The sequence below is a fragment of the Topomyia yanbarensis genome, chromosome 2 (genome assembly GCF_030247195.1).
Source record: "Topomyia yanbarensis strain Yona2022 chromosome 2, ASM3024719v1, whole genome shotgun sequence".
NCBI classification, from domain to species: Eukaryota; Metazoa; Arthropoda; class Insecta; order Diptera; family Culicidae; genus Topomyia; species Topomyia yanbarensis.
The window spans coordinates 86,193,913-86,203,711 of NC_080671.1; the positions used below are offsets into that span (position 1 = coordinate 86,193,913).

At 33.8% G+C, this 9,799-nt stretch overlaps 1 protein-coding gene across 1 annotated transcript in view; it reads right to left on the minus strand.

The window, feature by feature from the left end:
• The window catches only part of LOC131678733 (clavesin-2-like), an 89,620-nt gene extending 82,675 nt beyond the window's left edge, over positions 1–6,945 (minus strand). Inside the window, exon 1 of the mRNA XM_058959017.1 lies at positions 6,480–6,945. The gene's annotated coding sequence lies outside the window, so the exon portion shown is untranslated. The remainder of the gene's footprint in view (positions 1–6,479) is intronic.
• Between the last annotated feature and the right edge of the window lie 2,854 nt (positions 6,946–9,799).

Sequence of the window (9,799 nt, forward strand, 5' to 3'; positions counted from 1 at the left end):
GTTTGGAAGGGTATGAAGTCTAGGATTCGCTCCAAGCAAGCGATGCGATTTATAAAACATGATTTATTAGGTACCGTCGTGCGGGGCTACTTTGGATATGTGGGGTTACTTTGCACACTTTAGTTTTTCAATATTTACTAACGACGCGCTTTTATTAGTTTTATTATTCCGTTTGTTTCTATTACGTCAAGATCGGTTTTTATGAGCATTTGAAGGTTTTTGTGTGATGAAAAATGGTGTTTTTGTTTGTTTCTAGTATGTAAGGATCGATTTTTATGAGCATTTGAAGATTTTTGTGTCTTTAAAAAAATATTTTTAATATCATTATCAACAACTTTGCCGAAGACACCAAGCCTCCAAATAATGTTTTGAGTTTATTCTCCGTAACTATGTACAAGAGAATTAATTACCAAAATTGTTTTTTTTTTCAAGAGATGTTCTGTATTATGTTGTATAATTTCTTTGAAGACATTGAACCTCCAAAGTTGGTGGTTGCGAAATAAAGTAATCTTGGCCGTGAAAAAACTGGTTTCGAACCTTTATTTCAGAATTCTTGACATAAAAAGTGCATAACTTGAGAACGTGGCCTTCGGTACTAAAAACGCCATCAATTTAGCACTCTAATATACGTCATAAATAGCCCCTTATTTCACTTTTTTATATTGCGAAATTTTCAATCCCACCGTGTGTCTATTAATTAATATAATGCTCTTAAAAACTTATTCTGACATACTAGAAATAAACTGATATTGCCATTCTTCATCATTTTCCTTTTTTCTATACGAAAATCAATATGCAGTCTTAACCCACTCAAGTTTTTCTGACAAGTAACGTTGCAAAAGTTAAATTATTTTAGAAAATGCGATGAATGCGTGATGCTTTATTGTTGAAAAAGCCTCTGATGTCAGTATAAATTAATGATATTTCAATGAAAGTAAATAAAACTGGTTAATTTTTAGTTTATATCGAATTCAAGAAGTGTGCAAAGTAGCCCCCAGCTAATCCTCAAAAAATATTTTTGAACGCTATATAAACAACTTTTTTATGTGTTAACCAATTCTGCTCATATTTGCCACAAATAATACATACACGATGACGATAAATCTGTGCTGATATGATACAAATCCATCGATTATTAAGGGAGTTATAATTCGTCAAAATTGAAAAATTGATAAAAAGTGCGCAAAGATACCTCGCACGACGGTAGTTCTTTAGTTAGTTTTCGAGTACACGATCCCTCGAATAAGAAAAGATCTTGTTTAGTTTTTGGTTCTTTTTAAACTCTGGACAGCCGGCTACCGAGAGTAGCTTATGTTCTCTAAACAAAATCAATTTGAACTCCACACAGCCGACCGTCGGAGTATTGCCTAGAAAAACAAATCTTATCTGCGTAATGGGCCGGATTACTATTTATAGCAACAGTATTTAGACAGAATTCGCTAATCCTTCTCTGCGACATATATATTGTGTTGAAAACTACCGAGTGATAACACATTATACAGGCAAAGATTTATGATAGCGCGAGATGTTATAAATCAAGGAAAGTAGGGGAAACCGAGGAGAACTGAAACAGTGCCCATTACCAGCGAAACCGTACCGTTAGGAATAAAACAATAATGCCTTTGTTTGATTTATATCGTGCCCACAAACCCCCCAATACACGCCAACTACTTTAAATGAGTGGTTGATTATTCACGGTAAACACACCACAAAAATGAGCAAAAGTAAGTTTTCGTTATTTTCTTCAAATTGGTATAAATAGGATGTTAAGTGATGTTCGATCATAAAAATATCACTATTATGTGAGCGATTAAAAATAAAAGTCGCAAGGCTTCGTAAAACCCGTTTCAAATATATTAGAATATAAAAACCGGATATAAACTTCAATTATAAAAATCGGACTGGAACTTTCCTTTGTAAGAGTCGGATAAAAAAAACCTTCAGCAAAAAAACCGGAAAAAAATATTTCCGATTCTTACAAAGTATTTTTTGTTAGCCGACTTTTATTCCTGAACATCAAGATATACGGATGCTCCTATGAGCGATTTATTTATTTTTAACCGATTTTTATACTGGACGTTCATCCTTGCCGAGTTTTACGGGTGAGAACTTTTTAAGCGATTCTTATACTGAAGGATTTCTGTCCGATTTTTATGCTTGAAATTTATTTCCGATTTTTATATTCTAATTTAATTGAAACGGGTTTTGCGAAGCATGTTATATCCTTGCGACTTTTATTTTCGATCGCTCATGTAGTCTAAGAGTTAACATTTATGAATTGTATGAGTTTCTTTCTATCTTTCCGATGTATAAGTTATAAATTGCTGATCAAGCCTTACTTCTCGACCTAAGAGGGTTGAACACCTTGTTTCAACTCTCCTCGATGATGAACTTCTAATCTTATGGTATTGTAATAATGAGATTACCGTTCCTGAACAAATAATTATAATCAAAATCCTTCTTTCCTGAATTTGACAACAGTAATCTACGTTCTCAATTTATTAGATTTAGGTTATTTATCACCACGGAATATGCATTTGTTTAGATTGTTTACTCCTATCAGCTTTTGAAGCTTGGAGAGAAGTGACCATAATTCCAAATGAACCAAATACTACCGACATAGATAACAAATTAACTGTTTTCATAAACCCGTATCACTTGTAGTCATAAATAGTATCATTGGTCATATCAACCATTTTAATGAATGCAAAATGTTCTAGGGAAAGTGGTTGGAAAATAATACATTAGAGTGGGACATGGTTATATGAAAAAAATAAAATTTTGCTCCCAGTAACTTTTTGGGCCCCTTTTAGCTCCCAGAACAACTCTGAAAATTTTTAGCTCGATCGGTCAAACTATATTTTTGTGCCCACGCACAGTGATCACCTTCCATACAAAAGTCGGACAAAACCTCAAAAGTGGCCCGAATTTGATGAAAACTTCACATTAGGGTAATTTTGTGACGCTGAATTCATATTTGATGTTTATTTTTTGTTTTTTATTAACTCAAAATTTTGGCACTTAGGGTGGTTCGAAAATTCAACATTTACGAAAATAAAGTGCACTGTTTCCGAAAATTCATTTTCCAAAAATTAGGTACGGTGATTTTTTTAGCAGAATACACATTTTTTCAATTGTTGATAATGATAAGACACATCTATAAATTATATTGGGAAGCCTGGGTAGTCAAAGGCTACCATGCGTCTCCTTCAGACGTATCATGAAAAATCACCTTTTTTCATACCTCGGGGCAGAAAGGGGCAAAACAAGATATTCATTTTCGGAAAGAACACTAATTTTCAAGTATCAAGAACAACAAGTGATCTTTCCGAACCGTTTCAAAAAAAAAGTACAGCCACTTTGAACATTATAACTTTAAACTATTGCTCGATTTACTATTTGTTTTTCATGTCTGAGCGAGAAGGAAGGCTTGTATCGACTAAATCGAATTGTAGCTATAAGTCCAGCAAATAACCTTTCCAATGAAATCAGTTTGACCCCAATCGGAATCTTAACTAAAAAGATATATTCATTAAAATAACTTAGGTTTAAAAATAGTTTTCCTCAGAATCCATCATCTATTTCACCTTTGAAGTTCTGTAAAAAATCGAACTCTCGTCCTCGTGACTTTATATTTTGAGAAGACTATATTGAACCTGTTAAAAATCAGAGAAAAATGTTAAATCATGAAAAATCTAAAATAAAATTTTGAGGTTTTGTCCGGCTAGGCGATACTGTGCCACGGTTTAAAGTTTACATGGGATTTCGTATGGGGCAATCGTCTTTTGCAAAATAATTCTTCCAAGAGTCACCCGTTACCTCCTGAAATAAGTAGATGTCTGATTTTAATAGGAAATTTGTCAAGGAAACAAAGTTTAGAAGACCGCGAAACGATCTGATGCTTGTAGAAAAAGTTATTAAGAAAAAACTGATTGATGCCCTGAAGATTGATGAAAATTTCACTTTTCATAGCATCACTGCTGCTGACGGTCAAATTTTTTAACTTTCTCTCATTATGTACAAAAGAAGCCTCAATTTATCACTCAAAACTATTGCGAAGTGGCCAAACAGTATAGATAAATGATTTAGACACATTATGAAAAGATTAAAACAAAATTTCGTATAATTGGACAACCAATAGCAGTGGTGCTAGAAAACATGAATATTTTATGAATCGTCAGAGCATCAATCGGTTTCTGCTTAATAACTTTTTTCTCAAGCATCAGATCGTTTCGTGGTTTTCGAAACTTTATTTCTTTGTCAAATTTCCTATAAAAACCACATAACGATTTATTTTTAGGAAGTAATGGGCGACTCCTGGAGGAATTATTTTGTGAAAATTAATTTTCCCATGCAAAATCCCATGTAAACTTTAAACAGTGGGCGCAAAAATATAGTTTCAGGGATCGAACTAAGAATTTGCACAGTTGTTCTAGGATCAAAATGGGACCTAAAAGGTTGCTCGGAGCTGGAATCTAATTTTTGTCCACTCTACTATACATACAAAAAATGGGTATCAAATTTCTTTACAGTTAATTTAGTTTATTACATACAAAAAATGGGTATCAAATTTCTTTACAGTTAATTTGGTTAGATAAAGTATCATACTATTATTACTGTAGGGATAAGTGCAGAAATTCCTGCATTTGTAACCAAAATCTAACATAAATTTTCCAAACAAGTGTCAGTTTATACGTGGATATATACTGCGAAAAATAATGATAAGAATGCATGTCATTTACAGGAATTATCTTAGTATAAACGAATAAAAATGACACAATTGTAACATTTGATGCTTTATAAAACGTTTTGATTATATTGACAATAATTGTTTACTTGTTTCAACTCACATTCATTGCTGTTTCAACTTACCTCGGTATGAGGAGAGTTGAAACAAAGAGAACACTGTTACAAAAATCAATATATTGATGCCTTGTTATTGATTTGTACCGGTTGTTCTGATGTAATTTGATAAAGCATAAACAGAAGAAATTTAAAAATAAGCAATCATCGAATGACAGTTTTTGTCGATTTATCCAACAAAAACAATAAAAAAATTTCAACCCTCCTCGGTCTCCCCTATTTCTTATTTTTGATATCGGATTGTTTGAGGAACACAAATATGCGAGCGATAATAACGAACACTGAAGGGAAATATAAAGGATTGTTAACATGATGCACGAAGTTGTTAGCAAAAACGGAGCTTGAAATTAGGTTCATAATTTCCGATCAACTGTTCATTTTTACGGCAATGTTTTCTAGACTAGATCTGTTCGCATCCTCTCATTCTACTACTATCAGCAGAAGGCTAATAGCATCAAGTCGTCGCCGGTCTAAGGACCAAATGTCATCGATAGACTTAGACTCACGTGGAGGCATGAGATAGGAAACTTGTGAGAATTTTGTTATCCCACCGTTTGACGACCTGTTTGTTCCCCAAGAGCATGCAGACGATTTACCCACGTCTCCGCGTGAGACGTCGACGAATTGTACGAATTTCTCAGAACATTGCAAAATCGACGTATAATAGTAAACATAGGCAGATATAAGTGGACGTGCAAGGATTTTACTTCAGGTTCAAGTGACTCTATAATTGTTATATGAGAACTAGTGCTAAAATTTAAAATCTTTGGGAATTTTGGTTGGTTCTCCATATTAAAAAATTCGGCGCCGGGTCGAGTTTCTTAAATTTAAAATTTTCGGCTTTTCTGATTTTGAAATTATCGGGTTTGGGTCTTCCAATTTTCATATTTTTGGGCTCGGATCGGGGTTGAGTTTTTCTCGGATACGGATCGGACTCGGGTTTTGCAATTTTTATGATTTCGGGTACGGGTCGAATCTGGGTTTTCCAATTTACAAGTTGCAAACGAAGGTTAACTTTTGTGTTTTACTTTACTAAGTACTACTACAAATTCGAATCAAACCTCTATTTTTACACTTAAAAGAAATAAAACAGAATGCAATGGGCGAATTTAAATAACCTTGAACTTAAATAACCACGAAATTGAGTAAAATATATTTATGACATGCTTACTAGATCCGAATTGCTGTGAATTATTTCTGATTTTTTGAAAGTTAATGTGCGTCTTTTTTGGAAATTAAAATGTTTCAGTTTCAATTATTTAAGTATATATCCAATAACAAATTATACAGTCCATCAGTAGGTACAAAAACAAATTTTTCAAAATATTTCTAGTAGCCTAATACTAAGCTATTTGTTCCAACGAGTAACTGTGTCGCTCGGCTGAAAAACAATTTCTCCCCTCATTCGGCAGTACCGCAGCGCAAAAAAGCACAACCAAACCTGTAGCGGTCTACCTGACGAAACTAAATGAAACTCTCGACACGTCGCCATATGGTTCTTGTAATTGAAAAAAAACTGCAGTCCAACAATAACCCACTACACCGTGTACCGGAGACAATAATTACACCTAGCTATTGCAATTGTTCTCTGAGCGAATAGGTATGACGAAACTTACATTTTACTGCTCCCCTCGTGTAAGTGCAAGGTGTGCAAAACCCCTTCGAAATCTGCAGTAACTTTCGCGTCTGCTGCAATCCACCGTGCTTTTTTATATTTGCTGTGTAAATTTGAAACCGATATTTTTTAGCCTTTCGCCGATCAACAAGCAGGTGTGAAATTCGTTATCGCCAAACTTGTTTATTTTATCTTTCAACACACAATTTTATCATCCATTCGGTACGATATCATTTTCACTATTCCGGAATCAATCACTGACCCAACTGATTCTTCAGCACACGAATAAATAATCTAGGTTCAAATTTCGCTTGATAAACAACTTTTTCACCTGCCACGATAACTGCGAATCAAAACTAACCGTACAGAACAACTCACGTCATCACCAACAAGAACATTCTGAACGTAGGTCTAGGCTAGAGCATACGAAAAACAAACACGACTATCCGGCGCGACGACGACTACAAACTGGCAGCCAGCGCGAAACATCGTAGAAGGAAAAGCAAGCGAAGCTGGTGGTAGGTATGAACCGGGAAAATCGACTCGATACATGTAGATATATGGTTTGATAGGTATGGGTATACGAACGAAAGGCCCACGATACCACAGCCGACGAAAACGAAGCACTGCTAAAGTGACTAATCGACAGTGCAAAGCTTTCGGATAGATAGGTACCGGGAATCTCACTCACTCATGTTTGATTTGCGTGTGTAGTCGCCTCGAAAAACCGGCTTTCGGAGGGTGGTCGGTCGGTGTTTTACAATTGATTTATAAACATTGTGGTTGGCTTTATTCGTGTCGTTGTGCCCTGCTTTAGCAGGAGGAGGAGGTTTGCCGGCGTCAAGACTTGGTTGATGATGCATCAAGTCGGTTTGCATAGATTCTCTGCTTGTCCGGGGTGGTTCCAACATTTTACTTAATTTGATTTAAGTTGCAAATGGATTGATCTATCCTGTTATCCAACTAGAGCCGTTAGGAAAATTTGGTAAAGATATATCGGGAATGCAGATATTTTTAAAATTCATTGATTGATTTCCTTTCTCATCGATCTGTTGATGTTTTTCCTTTCACGATTTTTTTCCTACAACAGCAAATTGCTTGCGCATCTTCAGTTTATGAAATAACACATCAACAAAAACAACTTTGCCTTTTCGAGGAACAACGCGCTGAAAACCATGGGACAACCTACTTACCTACGCTTTGTGGCATTGTGATTAATGGTCATTGTTGTTTATGGAGATGTTAAAATAGCATTAAAGGTTTCTTTGCGTCGAAATCTGGACACCTGAAATACCTGTTCTATCTCAAAGTATATAATTTGTTGATATGTGACAAGCGCTTTCAAAAATAGCGTCGAAAAAAGTGATGGTATAAAAGTTATGTGCTGTCCAAACTAAAACCTGAGATAGCCAATTTAGATGCTTTCTTTCACAATTTTCGGTATTTTTTGTGTTTGTTACCTGCTATTGGTATTTAGAGAGCTCCCCCAATACCGGACCCCAATTTCACATGATAGGACGTAACTCCGGACAGTTCGTTGAATGTGGCTCGATACAATTTAGACGTTATTTGCTTCTAAACATGCAAAACATCAGTCACATAGTGAGCAGATGCCAAATCTGACCAGAACAGAAATAGTAGATTATGATTGCGCTAAAATCATTTCTGTAAACAATCTTCCTGGTATTCTCGGGTAGCTGCTGATGACCTGCCAAACCAAATATTTCTTAGGAAGCGTGTACTTTTCTGTAGTTCAAAATTACTTTGTTGCCTCAGTTCGTTGCACTGCAATGTAGAAAAACATGCCATGATGCTGGTTAATGTCTTCAACATCTATGTTTTGTCAGCCACTATTACGCAGGAAAATTGTGTCAAATGTTCCCGAAAAATTGTTCGAATTTGGATTTTCACACGATTTAAATATTTTTTTACGAAAATTACCTTCAGTAAGTCTCCAATAGATGTACCTTGCACTGTCATTGGCTATTGGCTATATGGTCAAGGCTCCGAAAATGGCAACCACAGGCGACATTATTTTTTATCAAATTTTGCATCAAACTGTTTGTTTTCTGTATGTATATAACCTCTAATATTAAAAAATATGAATGGTGATCTCAGAAAAAAATTTCATGTCTGTCATTTATGAAAGTTTGTTGATGCTACTTGCATGACCTGAAAGTGACTAAAAGACCGTAAGGAGATAAAAAGGTAAACAAAATCCATATTTTCAACTTTTTGCTTGCAACCACATTTTTCTATCGTAGTCTAATTTAAATTTGATGATATTGCTTGAAAATTTTTGATGAATATGGATTATTGCTTATTTTCAGTTGTGAAGTAATGGAAACCAAATAACTTGTAACGTGACAGATCAAAAATTCAAAAAAGTTGCATACAATGTCTAACCTGCATTTTTTCTTACTATTTTGAGTCTACTTTTTGAAACTGTATTGTGAAAACTTTAAAGTTTTATTAATTTTTAAGAAAACACAGTTTATCTTATGTAACGTGACAGATTTTTTCTGCTGTAAAGCAATTCTATCAAGTTTGATTCAATTGCGTCAATATTGGTGATCATCTTTGATTCTGATGAAACCTTATACGTTTCATGTATATGGGAGACTAAGTATTTTTCAATATTAAACAAACAATTTTTATTGAAGAGTAATATTTAAAAAGGGCGTATGGGATCTTGAATGCACTACTTTCAATATATATTTTTCGAAAATCTCCATTTGTGCAGCAAAACTATATGATAGCGAGTTCTAGGGAATTAATTGTTCTGTGTGAATATTTTTGGCGAAACTTTTCAAAAAATGTAAAGAATACAAATTTTTTGTTAAAAAAACCAAAAAAAAATGAAAATTCAATTACAGAAAAGCAATGTTTTTTTGTTAACGAAAGCCTGTAAACTGATGAAACTATAATTGCACTATTAGGAAGTTATTAGTAAGAAAACATTTTTAACTTCAAGTATTCTTCTAAATTTCTTAGTATTTGCCAGTCATAAATATAATTTTCTTATGCAATATTAATACTAAATATAATTTCGAAGCAAAATGCTCTTAAGAATTTTTTTTCGAAATATTTTGATTTTTTTCAACAAAAATATCTAGTAGTGAAAATACGCCCTTTTAATAAATTACTCTCAAATACCAAACGCAAAAAACATAACACGTTTAAAATTTAATTGCAAATTAAAAAACTTTAAAATATAATTGCATCGTAGAGAAAATAACAATGAAAAGTTTTAACATATTTCAATAATTCTTTTAATTTTGAATTTTCATTTAATTTTTTTTTCTTTAAATAATTTAGTTA